The 19610-nt window shown below is 36.9% G+C and overlaps 1 long non-coding RNA gene across 1 annotated transcript in view; it reads right to left on the bottom strand.

The window, feature by feature from the left end:
* Positions 1-7913: 7913 nt before the first annotated feature.
* LOC129074671 (uncharacterized) overlaps positions 7914-19610 on the bottom strand; it is a 39785-nt gene continuing 28088 nt past the window's right edge. The window contains exons 3-4 of the long non-coding RNA XR_008529552.1: positions 11353-11459; positions 7914-8487 (exon numbers count right to left, since the gene is read on the bottom strand). This is a non-coding gene — a long non-coding RNA (uncharacterized LOC129074671). The remainder of the gene's footprint in view (positions 8488-11352; positions 11460-19610) is intronic.

Below are 19610 nucleotides of genomic sequence, written 5' to 3'. Positions count from 1 at the left end.
GCTTCTTTCTGATGCTATTATAAATCGATGACTGTTATCTAAATCAGATATTCACATGCAGTTTCAATATGACATTGAATTTAAGATTCAGAATTTTGACAATCACTTTCATAGTACAGTGAATGTGCTTTAAAATGCTTAAGATTACTAGGATTCTCTCATGTCAGTCGCAAAATATAACTCAAAAATGTCACTCCATTATTTCCATTTGGAGGAAAATCTCCTGCAAGACCTTAAGGCACCACACCCTGCCAGTTGGTGATGTGGTCAGCAAAGTCTAGAGCAGGTCACAGAGAGCAGCTGTCTGAGCAATTTAGCCTCAACCTAAATGGCAACATGAAAGAGAGCAAAGGGAAAACAAATCTGACACAGAAAAACAAAAAGAGTCTGTTTCAAAAGAGAAAAGATCTAAGAAAAGCAATAGATAATAATAAAAAAAAATGTACACGATGGGAAAATGAAGTTATCTCTAACAAAAGACCAGAAAGAAAGTCTGAAGAAGAAAGGGAATTTTAACCACTCAAAAAGGGCTAAACATCTTTGGAGGAGCTCCCCTCAAAGAGTCAAAAATCACAAAGATAGTGAATGATGCACCTGGACAATAGGTCATATGAAAAGAAAAGTCAGCCAAATAAAAGCCTCTGTCAGCAAATAGTCACCAAAAACCTATCGAAGACACTGCCGTGGGTGCCAAGGGGGCCAGGATAACAGGCAAACCCATCACCAAGGTGCTATCTCACCAAGACTTTGTTCCCAATGGCCAGAAAGAAATGAGTATTATTTAAACTTGAATTTCTTATATTATAGCCCGGGGCATAGTACCATGTTAAACCAAGAGTGAAGAGGTGAGAGAGAGGGAAGATACATATGGAAAATGGGGCTATCTGATTGGTTGGCTCTTGAGCAGAGAAGGCAATATATTTTCGAGTTCAAACAGAATAGGTTCTCCCCTCATAATGCTACTCTGAACCCCTAGATAGATCATCTGCTAGAGGGAAACAAAATGAAAAATCTTTTATGAAATAAAAGGAAATTATTATTCCAGGAAGTTGGTTTTGGCAAAGAATTTCTTGGCATATTTCTGTGAATTGTAAGGGATTTCCTAGTATGGAGTAAAATTTGAAAAGTTAAATTTCCCAGTAAGAAATGATGTCAGCAGATGCCTTACAAAGTGGCATGGGACAAGTTCTGTGTGAACTAGAGACCTTACCTGAGTGTTTTGAATTTCTTCGATATCTTCTCCTTCTAATTAAGGACTTAGCATGACCCCTCCACCTTGATTCATGTAAGATGCTGAAAAGCTTTTAATAACCAAGTAAATTGGTAACCTGAAAATACATGTCAACCCACATGTAAACTCTGTGGTGAACTTTAAAGCCATTTCTTCTTATAGGGATTAGTTTTCCATGACTGTCTTTTACAGGCTCTACTGAAGGAGCAAAGGACCTCAGGCCTTTGGGATTTATTTACCTAGCGTACACCTTGGCACCATTGCTTCATGCTCCGGTTGCGATACACACCTAGCACTTCAGAGTCTTCTCTCTACCAAACACATGGAAAGGTGAACAACTTCTGACATTCATTTTTACGTGACCAAGAGCAAAGATGACAACTTGACACAAAAGCTTCATCAAATTTAGCTCTTTATGAAATTGGCTGGACTAGCCTCTGCTGAGGGGAAAAAGCCTGGCTGGATCTCTGTTTCAGAAGCCACACTAGATTGAACGATCAGACGAGTTGAAAAAAAACCATCATCCCACAAGGATTTGTAAAGTGTTGAGAGTCTGGCACATGGCCGCTCTGAATAAAATAATTTTTGCTAGGAGTTTTGAGATTGGAGATCCATGATTAATTCTGACTGCCTGGATCAATAAAGATTGTTTTCCTTTGAAACAGAGCACCTATAAAATTATGTAATTTGAGGTATAGGAAAATCATTGCCGAACAGGCAAAGAGTACTTTGCTGCCCACAGAATCCATTTGGTAATAATTTCAGGATGAAAAGTAAAACCATTATTTTGATAGGACATGCATTTGAAAGTCACAAAAGATTATATCTGTTAAAAATTATATTTGCATAAAATACGCTTTCAGCACAAGCTCACTCAGGTGTAGCACTATTCACACCAGAAATGCAATTCAGTGTGAGCTATTTCCTAAAGGAAAAGTACATGTGAGAATTTAGATTATTTTGTCTAGCACAGCTGCTGCTTGTACTGCAAAAGCAGAGATGCAGCTGATGACAAGGTAGAATGGAACTTGGCACCTCTGTTGGCATCCAGCCAAGAATACAGAATGTTTTAGCCAGTCTGTAGCATGTGATCCATTCCTTAATTGTTGATAACATATAATTAGGACAATCTAAGCCTAGTTTAATGAATATAATAAGTTAAACTGCAATGCTTGAATATACTTGGATAGACTCTGTTAGTCTTGGAGCATGGAACTGCAGAGTAACATTTTATAAACAGTACAAAATGGAATCTTCCCTTTACAAACTATCAGCCTAGAATTATGGCCGACATCCTAACCCACAGTATAAATTCTGTGCACTGTATAAATGTCAACTGATATTCATGGCCAATGTGCCCAAAATAAATTTTCCCCTTGAAGATTTTAAAGGTAAGATTTATGGGAAGAAATTGGGCACGTATTTAAAAATGACAGACTACGCGTTCTGCTAATCAGTTATCAACCTGATTTATTTTGACAGATTTCTTTCTAAAATGATCAGAGCTCAGTCTAGTGTACTACACGTTTTTTAAAATGCAGTGATTTTCTTGAAAATAATGAATTAATTATTAACTTTAAAAAAATAGATTTATTGCATTCATCTTTTCACACCCATTACTTACCTATAGGTTTTATAAAAATGTTGTACAGCATAAAAAAGACCTTTAGCTCTGCCATAAATATTCAGCTAATTTTTTCATATCTCTGATAAAAGAGTTATTTTTTTCCAAAGGGGGGAAAATCATATCTAGATATAAAATAATAAAGAAATTTTTAACACTGAAAAAAATGCATGTTAGCTTTTGAGCAAAAAATTATTTTTTTAAATTAAGGGAAGCTGTTTATCCACAGCATGCATGCTTTCTCTGATTGTTTTTTTTTCTTCATCTTCAAATTTGTTCTAATGTTATCAGAATTGATTTTTAGTCTCAGTCATCCCAGAGGAACTGTCTTGAGTGAAGCTCTTATCGGAGAACTGTAATGAAGAATCAGCTTGCAAAGCTGTTACTATGGTGCTCAAATATCTGAAGAAAATTTTAGTAGAAATAAAATTCCAAAGCACTAAATTTAGAGGTATTTCGTTTCCTAGTAAGAGGTATAAAAATAGTACTACTAGATACAATTTAAATTCCAAAGGGGGAGATATTTATTTCTGTATGATGCTCAACCATGTACATTCTAGAAAGTCAGTTTCTTTCCACAGGCCTTGAGACAAATTAAAAATCATGTTAACCAATTCCCTCTTAAGCCACCACAAGGATAATAAGTTTTAAGAAAAGGAGATCATCATTTTCATATTAAGGTTGCTTTTAAGATAAAACTTTACCAAGTGAAAGCGTAACTATTTGAAAATGTGTCATTTCTTGTATGATTAAGAAAAAGTTTTTGACAATGATACATAGCTGTAGTTCTATATCCTAAATAGTATCTTACCTCACTGAGGGCAGGGAGCGTGAAGGAATGCCAGCAGTGCCCAGGTGTGGCTGTTAGAAAGTCCAGGTTTAGGACACATCTCCCCGTAAAAGCAACAATTAACATAGTGTGCAGTCAACAGGACCCTTTTTCAAAAATATAAAATAAAAATTTTCCAAAATCATGACAAATTAAAATCTTGAAATTAAAGTAGTTGTAGGCGTCATATGTAAGTATGCTTCTTCCTCTACCCACTACTAAAATATGTATTGAATTCTTCAAGCCAAATTGCATTCCAGAGGTGTTGCCTAAATTACCTCACGCAGAGGAAGAAATGCTTTTAAATCATCTTTAACATTTTATTTTTAGGTCACCAAAAGCAACAGAAAAAAAAGCCCATAATAATATTATATGCATAAGAACATTACAGTACATCTATACTTCTAAGTTCATAAGAAAAAGAGAAACAGGCACCTCTCAGGAATCAAGACAGTTACAGAACTACACTTTTCTGTGAGTGAGAGTTTAACATATACTTATTGAAGAGGAGGAAATAAAGAATACTGCCATAATTCTTCCATCCATTATGTATAATTTTTTATATCTATATGGAAATAAAAATTTTTAAACATTGAGATTTGACAAGTATGATAAAGAAAAAGGTCCTAGACTTAAGCCATTTCATGCATACAGGAGGAAAAAAAAAGGGTTCATGTTAAAATTGCCTTTTGTTCTATCTGTTCTTACAAACTGTCCTTATATGAAATTATTCAGAAAAGCAATACACAGCGCCATCATCTAAATTCAAATGCAAAACTCATATTAACACGAATAAATGTGTCCATAATTTCAGAGGTTATTTTAGGAAATGTGGTCATTATATGTTTCTTTTTATGATGAATTTGGAATTTGGGGAAAATGTTGGCTCATAATTAGAACAGAATACCAAGAGATAGAATGCAAGCAATAGTGGGTAATTCCCACTATTCTTTTATAAATATCTAATTCAGTACTTTTAATGATCAGTTTGTACCACAAAAGAAATATTCTTTTGAGTAAAGCAATGTACAGCTTTCATTAAAGAATTCACACGATTTTCTAGGTACACTTTTTATGTTACCATAATTTAATTTTCACCTCTATTTGACAAGGCCTGCTACAAATAGTGAAATCTAATGGGAGGGAAAAAAGTATAAAAGAAGTGAGTTTATTTTGCTACCACATAAAACAGAACTCTAAATTATAGCATTCATAAAATAAAATTTACTAAAGCTTTTTCTTCTGACAAAACACTTAGAAACCAATCTCTAAAAATGCCAGTTTAGAAACAGCTCAGAAACATAACACTGTAAAAGTCACCTTTTTGTTAATTTGTTATTTATTGACAAAAGAAGTGTCGGCCCACTTTTTTTTCACAGTGGCTATAATTATTTCTTTTTCATAGGCCGTATTCCAAATATACCTACTTATATCTACTTTTAGCTTACAATAAAATCAGTTCTTCACCTGTCTTACTTGCTAGACAAAATGGATCAGAAAGTGATTCTCATGTTAATTTTACCAGAAGCCACAGAGTATAAACTGAACAGTTACACAGATTTCTGGACTTTTTAATGTGTCTATGTAATGGTACCATGGATGGTATTTTGCAAATATTAAACCAATGTATTTCACAACATTGTCTAAATCATATTTCTTTGCAATCTGCCACCTTTAAGATAGAATTAGAAAACTTATTGCCATAGATCAGGAAAGAGTAAGAATTTAGCTTGAAAGTAAGGCTTTGTGGAGAGTAAATGGATTTGCTGAATTCTTTTAGTTCCTGTTTAACATTTTAAGGACTAAACCTGGAGGACTCTCTCTAGAATTCTCACAATGAAGAGAAGGTATCTCCCACTCAGGAATTCTCCAGGCCATGTGGCTGTCTGTTTTCTGGTAGAAGAACTTAAGGCAAAGAAGACGGGGAACAAAGCCCACCCCTTCTGTTTCTGGAGACAGAAGATGGTAGAGTGTGGAAAGCAACCCAGAACTGCCTCCCAATATTCCTTTCTGGCTTTCACTCTTCTGAGTGCGAAGTCCCAGGGAAAAATAACCTCAAATTCCATATCTGGTTAAAATGCAACTTCTTACATACTCAAGGGCTGCCTACATTAACCTCCTGAGAGCTCACTGTTAGCTTTGACAAGTGGCTTTCTTAAACTCCACTTCATTGCAGTGTAGCCTGGATAGAAACCAGATGTTTCCACAGCACCCCACCCTTGTTCAATGGGGAACTGACAATTGAGCTGAGAGCGAGCAGGCAAGGTGCTGCCACATGGTAAGGGCAAGTCAACCAGTCCAAGATAAAAGGTGCTTATATCAGCTGTGAGTGCCATTAAGACCACAGACAAGGGACATCACCCTGAAAACTAGAGGGTCTTGACCCTGACCCTCTAAAATGCCAGCCATGAAAAGCCGTACCCCTCCACCCCTCCCGATGCCAACTGGAGGCGGCACTGAAGAGTGGACAGAATGTTGAAAAGTCAGGGAGACAAATCATGTTTTCCTAAAGGAGTAGCGTTACCTAAAGAGATCATTTTAATTATTGTGGACCAAATTTTAAACCACATAGGACTTTGAATTTATAAGACAACCAGAGTAGTTATAGACAACATAATGGAGCTACATTTTCCAGGTACATCCAAGTTGCCATGTGAGTAAAGTCAACATTATATACCAACAAAAAGAAGGAAGTTTCTGTAGTAAAAATAATTTTCTCCAAACACACATTCTTACACACATACAGGATCATAATATGGTATTGTGTTTGGTGAGTAAAGTGGGGTGGTCTTTTTTGACCTGAATTGTCCACACTGAATGACTATGTTAATCGAACTGACCAAATAGCCACCTGGATTTGTTTTTGGATTCTTCTGTGTATATATTAGTCAGAATTACCAGTTTAAAAAATAAAATGAAACAAAAGCTTGTTGTTTCTTAGTTTACTTCTCTGTAAAAAAAGGAATACTAACGCCTGGTATGGTTATTTAGGGAATTAAGTAAGATGCTTTCTGTGAAGTTAAAGGCTTTCTGTAAATTGGCTAGCATGGTGTCTGGCACCATTATCTGCATCCCCTCCCCTACCACATGTTCATAACTTTCTGAGATCATCCGGGTTCAAACCTTCAGCATCACTGACATTCCACTTTTCATCACCAGCCTTTCAAAACCAGCATCCTTGAGTTGGCAAGTCTTCTCCATTCTTCACCTGAAATAGTGGTCACATTTACACCTCATCTTCTCTCTTACTGCCATGATCTTCTGTCTAGATCTCATTGCTACTTTTTGACATTCCTACCTTCTAACCAACTGCTGGTCTCGCATCTGATTCCCTCTCGCTTCCAAACTACTGCTCAGCTCCGAGCTGGTCATTCCTTTCTCCATGTCCCTCTCTATTTTTCTTTCCTCCCTTCCTTTCTCCTTCCCTCCATATCTTTCTTTTTCTCTTTTGTAAATTCCATAAAGAATATGAAAACACTTAAAAATTTGAGATATATAACATAAATCAATTAAAAATAAAGTTGGATTAAAAAAAAGCCAAGAGATAAATACTAGAAGAACGTGAAATAGACCATTTCTCAACTAAGGTCTAAATTTAACTGTAAGCTTTATGTCAGTTCAAGTGGAAAGGAAGGTTTTGTTTTTGGTGGTCATAAACTACAAATTTTAAAACAATTACCTTTATATGTATTCAAAACTTTGAAATTAGCTATAGGATAAGAAGTTTTTCTGAGGAACTGCTGAAAATTCTAATTTAAAAAAAAGTTGGTGTATTAATAATATATATTGCAACGTTATCCATAAATCAAAAAATACTGAACATATAAGTTTCTTAACGTAATATACATATACCAAAAACTCAATTAATTGGAATTTAGTTTACTTAAATCCTTAGCTAACTGAATTTCCTTTGCTTCACTCAAACAAGGAAAAGAAAATAAAGGGAAAAGTCAAACAAATATGAGGTGGTTACTCAAGGGTAAAAAATGAATTTTCTAGGTATACCCTGGAAGACGCAACTCAATTTCTTATATCATCTTACATTAATTTACTCTATAGGTATAATCAATATTCATATTTATTTATATATACCAGAGTGCTAGCATTTGGCACAGTTTCAAACTGTCCATAAACTTTTATTTTTGTAATAAATGAAGACTAATACAATATAAAACCTTTCAATGTAGGTCTCTTATAATGAAGACCAGTCTCCCTATTTTATTTAAAACAGGAGCAGTAATAATAATGCCTGGCATTTGGAAAACATAGACATTACCAATGCTCTTTGACAAGGATTTCACTTGATTCTCACAAGAAGACTGGATTTCTGAGAGGTGAAACAAATTGACCGGGACTACCCATCTCATTAGTAAACAGCAAAGCTGGAGCTTGAACACAGCTTCACTAAACTCTTTTTGCAGCCTCAATCAGCTTCAATTGATTAATTAATTAAGTGAGAGTGATTAATTGCAAGCAGCTGGAGCCTGTGTCACCGAGAGTACATTCTTCATTGCAGTCGCATCCAGGCCCCTTTTGATATGTTACATTGTCCTCATTCTCTTTTATCTACTTTAACCAGAGATGGTAGAGGTGATAAGTGAGGAAGGAGGAGGAAAGTGACATGTTGCCTGCACATGATGTGTATTTCAGAACTGTGTAGATACAATTTAAGGATATATTTGCTGAGGATTTCTGGGAAAGGAGGTTCCTTAGTGGCTTCCATGGCTCCGTAGGACATGAACAGGAAAACAGGTAGCCCTGCTGTCTGCTGCTGACGGTCATCTCGTGACCAGGAGGAAGGTTCTGAAAGGCAGAGTGGGAAAACAGAAATAATCAAATCTTCTTGACAAAAAGGAACCACCTACACTATGCCACCTTTCAGTTAAGAGGCCCTTATATTTCTGTTAAGCCAGCTTGAATGGGGAGTTTTGCTGCTTGTAACCAAAAATACATGAACTGATATAGGAAAGAAGTAGGAGTGTGGGGGCCAGGGGAGCAATTTACACTTTCTTACGTATCTCAGACTAAGGTGTAAAAGGCCTCAAAGTGACATTGGTATTTAATGTCTTAAAGTTTAAAAGTGCTTGATCACACAAATGTGACTTAGAAGACCTGGATGCTGAGGTCTAAACAGTGCCTGAGGGAAATAGCAGATGCCTTTACAAGGACTGAAGGAGGAAGCAGAAAGCCCCCTCATCCTACACAGCTCAGTATGTCAGTGGATATCCCATCTGGTTTACAGGTGCCAGGAAAAAAAAAAAAAAAAAAGTTGAGTAAAAATTAGACTAGAAGGGAATGTGTAAGTGGAACATCCTCTGAATGGATCTCCTTGGCTCAAGAGGGAAAGGGGACATTTTACACCCACACTGGGCATTCTGTTTCTATTTTCCAGGCTCTGCCCTATCCCAGGCCCCTCTCCTCACTGAAAGGCCGTGGAGAAAATAGACCTTACCAAAGCACGAGACAGAATGACCCACAGTGCAGTTCTGGAAGACAGCCAGTTCCCCAGCATTGATGTGGTCCCACTTAACTCCTCTGGGGTGGCTGCACGTAGAGGCTTAGTGACAGCGAGCTATCGCAGCAGCTGGCGTTCAAGGAACTGAAGTGGAGTCACTGCAAGTAGGGTGGGCAGCAGAAATGCTCCAGAAAGCACTGAAGTGTAATTTCAGGCAATGCCGCATTGTTTTGGAATTCGGGAAACCACAGGAGTAAACAGGCCAAGCTGGCACGCAGCAAGCAAAAACAAGGCAGGAAAGGCAAAACTTTTTTTTTTTTTTTCCCTGACCCGACAGAGAAACCAGATCAAAGATATGGAGCCGTTGGCGTATGCCTCCGGCTCTACGATATTGATTCATTCTGTAACCAACTGTCTACTGTGTGCCTACTATGTGTCATACATGCTCTGACACAGAAGTATGACAATGAGGAAGACACAGTCCTTTCTTTTGATACATACAAACCTGGAGCTGCCAAACTCAGATGTGCAAAAACTTTTTCATTTTTTTCCGTAACATTTTATTGTTTGATTTGAAGCCCCCATTCACACAGCGGCAGAAATTACGCCTCCTGTAGACCACGTTTTTGCTGAGTTGTCTCTAATATCCAGGGGCCTAAAAAGTGCCCGAGAGTCTAGAGAGCAGAGTTCGGAGAAGAATTCAGTCTGCACTGCACCATCCCTCCTCAGTATACTCCAGGAAAGCCCTCATCTCTTCTGTGCTAACACTGGGACATCCTCCTCACGCCAGCACCTCTCTGCTTGTTTACCATTCCAGGCACTGTCTGCACCCCTTCTCATGGATCCCCTCTCCCAGACATGTAAGCTACCTTAATCTCTCAAGTCTCGTCTCTTCCCAAGACCCACAAAGTCTTTACCTACCCTGGGCTGAGGAGAGCACAACAGAAACTGACCCCTTATTCTTTCAAATCTGTTTTCTCAATTAAGACCTTAATTTTGAGTTACAAAAACAAAGAAGTTAATTCTTTTATTGCCACTTGTTTTATTTTTTGTCCCTTCCCTAAAGTAGCCTCGTCTGCTGAATGCAGAGAAAGAGTACAGGTTGTAGGGAATATTAGGAGCGTTAGTTACTATCGCAAAAGATTATCTTACTCTAGTAGAGCTATGTTCTTCTTTGGGAAGATGAGACATTTTTCACCAAAGAGACAATGCATAAACCAGGCCTTGAAAATGAATAGGTGTTCAACAAAAGAAGAAAGTAAAAGAGGATCAAACATGCAAGCATGACTTTACCTGTTCTGTTAGAGCACAAAATAGTATAGGATTTAAAAACAACATGCAGAACCTCATAGAAAATGAAGGTTCAACATCATTAACAGCATGAAATGTCCACCACAAGTAGAAAAACTGACCAGATGTCACTTTATTTTATGTGGTTAAATGTCAGTTTGAAATTTGTATTCCTTCCCTCACTTTAAAAGTTAAAAAATTCAAAAACTTGAAGGAAAATATAACTTGGGTAAAGCCCCAAAATAGGTCAGATACAAAATCAAGAACTGTATTTTCCTTTTCTTCTGTGGTAAGTGCTCAGTTGACCAGAGACTTCCATTAGAATAATTGAGTAATAGAATATTGCGTTGTGTGTAAAAAGAGGTCCTTAATGACACTGCTACTTCTAAATTAAAAATTTTTAGATGCCCATTACATAACTGATTTGATCAACTATATTGTCAAAGAGCTGTGGAGATACAATAAGCAAAAGCAATTATTTTTAATCGCCTAACAACATAAAATTTCCTGTCAGCAATTTGTATCACAACTTTTATCAACGTATGTGTAACCTCCCAGTGAGAGTTGTGTGGGTGTTCATGCACTGAGGAAACAAATCCCACGAACACACATCACTCTTCCCAATTTACATTTTCAGTATCCTGAATTGAAGCACGCTCAATGAATCTGACAGGGAGTGCTACTGAAGTCTCAACTCTAAATAAATAGTTTAAAATAAAAAGTTGTATAAATATCAGTCTGTGCCAATGATGCGGTTTGAGAGGGAGTGCTATAAACACAAAGTAAATTAAATGGGATCTACTTTTGTGGGGTAAAAGGCTACTTAGACTGGTTATTATAGAGAAAATTTTGTTGTGTGGTGCGACAGCACGTACCCATGTGGCTAACCTACCACTGGTAGAAGAAACAAATCCCACCCATACCTAGGGGCGGTGCCACAACCAGACCACAATTCCTATGAGGGATGAACTTAATGTGCTGAAAATGAAGGCCAGGCTCTGTTGCAGCTCATTAGCTGGTTGCAGACACACTGCAAGAGAAGAAAGTGGAATTTAGTCGATGTTCCAACTTCTACATGTGCTGTGAATAAAACAGACTATTGTTTTTTTGATAAAGAAGTATTGTTTTGAATGTGCAGAGTGGCTAAGTAAAGCCAGCAGAATTTTTTGGCCAAATATAGTCCTTGCTCACTCCTAAAAATCCAAGCTTTCAAATTAGGAGCTGAAGTCATTGAAAAAAAAAAAAAGTTTACATTCCTGCAGCCTGCTGCAGCAAAGCCAAACAAATGTTTGGCTTAAAGCTCACTTACATCTCTTTCATGAGCCTTTTCTTTAACATGGAAGTCTGAAAAATAGCATTTCTTTTATCGAGTCATTTATTGCCAAGTGTTTTGTGTGTGTGAGTGTGTGTGTGTGCTTATGTGAGGACACGCACACTCAGCAACAGCACTATAGGGTCAGTGTAGTGGTTTTAAAGCATGTGGGTCATATTTGAATTTAAAGAAACCATGGTTTTACAGCTTCTGGCATAATTTAGGTCACAGTCACAAACTGTGATTTTTTTTAAGCATCATTAACCACTGAATGGACAAGGAATGTGTTATTTTCGAGGAGTTTCTTTGGTGCCAGTTCAGGCAATAAAAACCTAAGGACAGGGGTCAATCTGGGAGGGTAACCTAGTATGTAGCTGCCCTCCTGATGCACTTTTTTACCATAAAAACTCAACATGCTTTTTAGTTCAGTCTCTAAGCCCAAGCTGGATAACACAGAGTAACAGCGTTGGTTTGTTGGATGCGGGCATCTTGATGGCAAGTTTCCATACAGTAGGTCGGATTGGCAATTCGGCACTCTGCAGAACACATTAAGATGACAAAATTGTGGAACTGAATGTCCAGTGGTCTAGTATTTTTCAGGATCATCGGTAGATTCTCTTCACAATATTCTCCATGGATCAGCCAAATTTTTGTTACAATGCATTTGTTTTGTTATAATGGTGACCTTCATAGAAAACAAATTACCAAATTTCTGAAGAGCAGAAAATAAAATGGTTTATTTCAAGCCTCTTTACAACCAGTTAGCAACTAACAATCCATGGCCAGACCTGAGAAAAGGGAAATGGAGGAAGCTGTGTGTGTATCATTCTTATCCCTGTCCTCCTAGCTGTCTACTGGCTCTGCAAGTTGGTGGCATTATTTTGTTTTCAGGAATAACTTGGTGTTGAACATAGATTTCTCAAGTGCAAATGACTGGCATTGCCAGGGTGAAGACTAAGCACGTCTTCATGGGCAAACAATAGTGTGATGAGCAGCTGAAGGTCTCCTTAGACCAATTCTAGTTCCCTTCTCAACCTTTAAACACTAAACACATGAGTACTTCCATTACGCAGGGCAGTTGTGACATGGGAGGAGTAAAAAGAAATATTTACTATAAAATAGCAGTTACATATTAAATACTTTTTAATATCAAAAAACTGGGGTTTTGGGGTCATAGCCACAGGATTCCCAAGATCTTTCTTCAGGTGCCATTATTTTTTATAGTAGCATTGGCTTTAAAAGAATTTTACGTGCTTAGAATTACCTGCATAGTTTACATCATCTGTAAAATAGTGACTATATCAGCATCAAAGGAGGAGTAGAAAACTGTATTTTTTATTGTACATTTTTCCAGATATCCCAGATATCAATTCTTGTGCTTCTGATGAGTGTTTTAAGGTACTATGATCTACCAAAGAATGCTTTGATTTATGTCATAACTTTGGAGAATTAAGACTGGAGGGGCTATAAGAGGAACAAAAAAATGTCATCTTTTGAAAGAATGGATGGGGACTGCCTTCAGTTCCTAAAACAACACCCTTCACATTAATGAAATGGACCCAGATGTGCATTTTCCAAATAAATATTTATTGATTATATAAACTAAACACTTTAATTTTAGCCATTTTATTAAAGTTTATACAATGTTTCCTAAATGTCCTTATCTCAATAAAAAAAAGTTCTAGAATGTAAATTTAAAATTTTTGTCTTATGTTATCATTTTGAAGCTCCACTATTATATTCTCTATCTGTGTGTCCTGTTTGCCCTTGAAGTTGACTGCTTTCTGTTTCAGTTCCAGGTTCCCAGTTAAGACGTTTCTACTGCTGTACCTGTGTCTAAAATTATTTCACCTTCTTCCTTCTAGTCTGTTCTGAGATAGAAAAAGAGATCTAAATGTTTTAATAATTTATGCTAAAGAGTAATCAACATGACTCTGGATAAACACGTACTATATAAATTTTCTAGATGTTCTGCTACTGCATATTCTGTCAAAAAGTTTAAGTTGCCAAAAGATCAGTATTCAGATAAGTAAGGAGTTACTGTAATATACAAGTCCCACTACCTCTAGACTACTTCACAAAGTCAGGGAATACATGTACAACTGTAATGTGAGTTGGTCACCAAATGACTTTTTCCTTAATAAGAATTAATATTTTGAGACAAATTTATATCCTAACCATCTCCAATCCTACCTCCTTTTTGAACACCAGCTGAGAGTTTACAAATAGTTTACAAATAACTTCTACATAATGTACAATTCCATTTTTACCAACATAACATGAGTATATTTGGCTTTGTCAGGGCAAAGGAAGAGAAACATATTCCAGCTACCTTAAGTTAGTATAACTCATCACAGGACAGTGAGAAATACAAGCATCTCTAAAACAAGCCAAATGGGCATTGGATATTACTCAGGGATGGGAATACTCTTTGAAGTCTGAATCTACACGATCTGGTTTCCACATTGTCACCTCAGTGGAGGAGCACGTTTCTGTCTTTCTTGTGGATTTCACCATTATTCTCACCTATTTTTGTATGTTAGTAACTTTTTAGTAACAGTTAAAACAACTTAATAACATATTTTTTTAATATTTCAGTGTTTTAAAATATTTTATTTAAAAAAACACTGTATTAAATATTAAGTATTTAAAGCTATAAAAATACTAATAATATTTTGAAAGCTATATGAAGGATTAAATGTTGCATACTTTAAATAACCTAAAACAAAGATGGTACTTAACACTCATATACATACATATAGAGTGATTCACTAGTGAAAGAAAAAATATTGAGCCTTTAGGTGTGAAACATTTCTGGTAAACCACAAATAACTTTACCAGTTCTACCCGAGCTTTATATTACTGGTGTTTAATTAAAGAATAGACTTGAGACATTATCCCTTTTATTTGGTCTAGAGAAAAAGGAATCATTTAGAATTGAACCCGAAATCTTGGAATGTCAGAATTTCTAGTCTTTCAATCAGCGTAGAGAAATTTTTCAGGGACATAAAATTCAGCCTAAAAGCATGAACACAATGGTCTCCTTCTGGGGGGCCGGTGGGGGGTGCGGTATGGAGGACAACGGAATGTGGATTGCCGTCATTCTACCAGCTTTCCTGACCAAGTCTACTTTTCTAAAGTTTCAGCCTTGGTATCTTGAGAAAAGAAGCAACTCAAAAGGAAGTGTGGTGGAAATTTCCAAAATACAGAGTGTCTGTTTGGATAAAAACAGTGAAGACAGGCTTCTATATTTAATGATGGGGCCCGGGTTGCCTGTCTTCTGTGATCACTAGCTCTGTGTGGTACACTTTGGTGAGTTTATGATGGTGTAATCCTCCGATGAATGAAGCACTCCCTTCCCTTCAGTGCTGTTTATTCTTAGCTTATGCACACAAAGAGCAAAGAGAGTTGTCAACAACACGTCCAGTTTATACACTGAATACTGCTAAGAGCCAGCTGACTCAAGTGAACCAAGAAGCTTTTGTGTCCTGAACGTCCTTCATTCATTCACACACACAAATATTTACTCTGCACCTACTATGTGCCAGGCACAACAACAGAAAAGGTTAATTGGGGAAAAGTGAAGAACAGGGACGTGGCAGTGGTAGCGAGGGAGGAAAAAGGAAAAAATAGTGTGGGATTGGATTAATAAAAGTAAACTTCTTCGCCTAACATCCTGTAAAATTCTGTGTCTCAGTCTAACTTGTCAGTCTTATTAATTAAGTGTCCTTTCTAATATGAACCATAAAGTTCTAGTGAAAGGCCCCCATGTCGATGGGCCCTTTATTGTTTTTACTGACATTCCCATAGTATTTGGAAAATATATCTACACTGGTTTTCTAAAATAATTCAAACTTAAAGAATATACAATGTCACGTATTTCAGAGAATAATGGAGATAAAATGGTTTGTTGCCTTTTATGAGAAACAAATTTTATTATTATAAACATCAATGATGTCTCCTATCAGAAAATAAAGAGGTTAAAATGAATACTCTCACAGCACCTACATTCTAATACTTTTGATATAATAATTTGGGAGAAGAATTAAAGGAGGATGGAAGATAGGGCGTTTTTTTAGCTGGAGTCTGGAGATGTTGTAGATCCCACATATCCTTAAAAATGAGAGGAGGGAGGGGGCAAGGGAAAGGGATGGGGGAAAGGCAGAGACAAAAGTATTTGAAAAAATAAATTAATTAATTTAAAAAAAAAAATGAAGCCCTGCCCTTAGGAGGAAAAATGAGTAGTTCTGGCCAACGGCAGGCTGTTCTAACATCATTCTGTGAATTGGGGTAACAGAAATTGCACTTGCTCAGAAAATGTTTTCAAGTCATGATTTCTAAAAGTCGCCCCAATTATCACTCTGTCAGAATATTTTTCTTCAGTCCATGAGAAGCAGGTTTCGCCTTTATGCTGCTTTCAAGGATTCGAAAGGTTCACTCACAATGTCAGACTACAATAAAATTCAGCGTAATGTGAACCACTCCATGATATTATTGCCTCTCAGTTACACTGTTCTAAATGCAGTAAAGGAGAAGTTGTTCTGAATGGGACAGATAGAGAAATGAGTATCATTCCCTGAGTTGAAAAGGCATGGGCTCTGCTATGCTAACAGCTTAAAGGAAAATTTCTTACACTGATGATTGGTTACACAGGTTTGAATATCTGAGTAACCTGGAAAACTATAGAAGATTGCCTGTTACAAATCGTGGTGATTTTTATGGGTATGCATTCCACAATGGGCAATAAAGCAGTGCCCCTACCAGCTACAAATGTATGGATGTATTTTTCTGGAAGACAAATGCAAGCAGCATTGCGATCATAGGAAAGGAGAATTTGCCGCTGGCTCTGCAGAGAAGCCCCTGAGAAAATGAGGTGCTTCTTTTTACACAGAGGCTTGACTCTCAGCAACAGGTCAGACGTAGGGAAACAAGCTCGGCCCAAGATTTTCTGGGGGCTGTAAACCAGGAATGCTTTGAGAGCTGCCAGGAGGGCCCCAAATGATCCTGAGCAGTCTGCATACAACCTTGGCACAGTACAGACCTGTCTCTCTGCATTCATTAGCCTGAGGTGAGTTTCTTGACTTCTTGACGGGAAGGCAGGAGCACGTGACAAGGCTTAGTTTTCTGTGCCTTCTGAGGACATTTAAGCAAAGCAGAAACTTGAGGCTAGCAGCACTGATCTGTGTAGGTGATGTCAGGAGCATTCCAAATGTGAAAGTCAGACTTAAAATACTCACAGTATATGATGGTTATTTTACATATGATCATCTGTTTATTTGAAGATGAAAAGAAAGACTGCCAGACAATCCTGGCCTACAAATACCACTAACCCTCATCATTATTTTAAGTGCTTCCTTCACCCTCTAAGAAAAAAAAGGGGGGAGGGTAGTTTATAAAAACAAAACACTCAAAAGTAACATTTCAAGGATAATTATACTCATATTTCGAAGTAACTTATCTTAAGAATATGAATGATTCCTGTCCAGCTCACATCTTGGGTAGTTTTGCAGAGAACTCCCACTAACGATCCCTTTGCCCCGTACTTAAAATAAACCCATCTATTCCTTCTCCCAGAAAGAAAATAAAAATCTCAATGGTCGCAGTGAAATTATCCCCTGAGACAGAGTGAGTCATCCAAGCCACTGAAGGCAAAAGCTCACTTCTTTGAAATCTTGCTCCCTCTCTTCCTTCTAGGGAACGGGTACTACTGGTCTGTGGCTGGAAAACACGTGGCTTTACTTAATGCAGACATAGTCTGAAGAAGTTTTGTTTAAGGATAATGCTTTCATTTAAATTATACTTTCTTATTGATTTTCACAATAGAATTAAGAGAGCAGACCCACAGAAAGGAGTTGTACTAAGACATTTTTAATTTCAGTTAGAAGTTGCAATGTTTACCTCAATGGGATTTCTTGTGAATTATTTTCATACATAACTGTTAATTCTGCAAAATAACAAAGTTGATTCTGTGCCCTTACTGAAAGCATACTTACTATAAAAAAAATCCACAATTTCTTATATCTTTTGACAGTTTTCCTTTAATATTTAAGAAATCATGCTGACTATGCCAATTTTACAGTTGTTCAGTAAATGCTCATTTGTTGGAAAATGATTATGAAGATTTTATTGACTAGAATCCACCCATCTTACCAGTAACTTTATACATAATATATTCATTTACTAACATCACATCTTGGGAATTTATTTCTTAAGCTATACCCTTTGCATTTAAATTAATACAAAGTGTAACAAAATACCTACTATTTATGACATAATTTACTTCATGTCAATGAAATTAATCACTTTTATAAAGTCAATTTGTTTTTTCCAGAATATATAAAAATTACCCACCCATCCCGAAATTCTTCATGTTAAATGTTGAACTTTCATTGTTCTAAATTATTGGGAGCTGCATAGGCATTACAAAAATTCTGAGTTACTCTAACATGAAAAATAAAATCTATCAATTTTCACAAAGTTCATTAAAATTAAGAATCTCCTAGTTCTAGTTCTAGGCAGTGCATTATCTGACACAGGTTTTAAGAAATATAATAGGAAACATTTGTGAGTGCATTATAAGTCCCTGTTAGAGGTATCAGTGCTTCCCGTTATCTGTAAAAATTTAGAAATACAACAGAGGGAAAAGCAAGAAAATCTACGTACAGTGCCATATGCTGAGCCAGATATAATTAAGGAACCTTAGACTAATGCCAGAAAAAAAAATTACTGAATGATTATCTTGGTGAGATCAGCTCTCTCCACCAAGACTGTGCCCAAACTGATGACTTCATCGAGATAAACCACCGTCTCGGCACTACTATGCAAATGAGAACCAGAACCAAACATCCTGAGAAATCTCCTAAGAGGAAAAAAAATAGGAAGAACAAATCATAGGAAATTAAGGTTGAAAAGAACTTTAGAGTTCATTACTGATAAAATTACCTATTTTCAGGGAATAAAATAAGAATTTGGAAAAACCATAACAAGTACCCTTAAAATAGAGGCTTTTAGAAAAAAATAGAGACAGCTTCAGCACGGTTCAGGAAATCAATTACATAACTCGGGTTTAATGGCTTTTATAACTTACATAAAATAAATAACAGACAAATTCAGAGGTTCCAGCTCTCAGTTTCAGAACGTCTGTCTCCACCTGTTGTTGTCTCTTGCGGGGACCACCTGCTTCCTTAGGCCTGCCTTCACCAATCCGATCCATGGTTCCACTGAAAGTGTTAGCTGTGGCAGTGGAGCAGGTAATCCCTGCAACACGTATGTCCATTCCATTGAAGACGACATGCTCTCAAGGTCCCAAGGAATGAATGGGAAAATTTCAAACAGTTAACAATAACGAGAATAATGTTTAGTTCCCAAAGAGCTTCAAATTTGTCCTTAGGGGTGAGCATCAAGCCACACACACGTGTGACCGTCCTGATGGTGGAAGTCACTGAATTATGGAGATGACTTTTGCAACCAAGATAAATGGAACAGTTTTGTTAGTTAATTATCAATTCATAAACTGCTGAATAATAATAAATGTCACTCAGAAAATGGCTCCATTACTTCTCCAGAACACTTTCATGATGATATTTGCTGGGAACGGGAGAAAAAAATCAGTGGGAAACGTGTCCTCCTTTGTGAACATACACATCTTACTAATTAAGCCATGTGTTGTAATTTTATCTAAGCAAGCAGGAATGCACATAAAAGCACCTAAATTGTGCCATAAGAACTTGATCTAAAACACAAGCGTGTAATAAAATACTAAATTATCACTAAATGGAAGGTGGTAACACTAGTAGTTCAAAATTCACAGTCAGCAAAGCAATGCAACACAAATTAAAGCCCCAGGCATCCTCTTCACGTGGGTGGCAC

The sequence above is a fragment of the Pteronotus mesoamericanus genome, unplaced genomic scaffold, assembly GCF_021234165.1.
Source record: "Pteronotus mesoamericanus isolate MK-2021 breed Mesoamerican mustached bat unplaced genomic scaffold, CSHL_Meso_final contig_50, whole genome shotgun sequence".
NCBI lineage: Eukaryota > Metazoa > Chordata > Mammalia > Chiroptera > Mormoopidae > Pteronotus > Pteronotus mesoamericanus.
The sequence above is the reverse complement of the archived record's forward strand: the minus strand, read 5'-3'. Positions and strand labels throughout refer to the sequence as shown.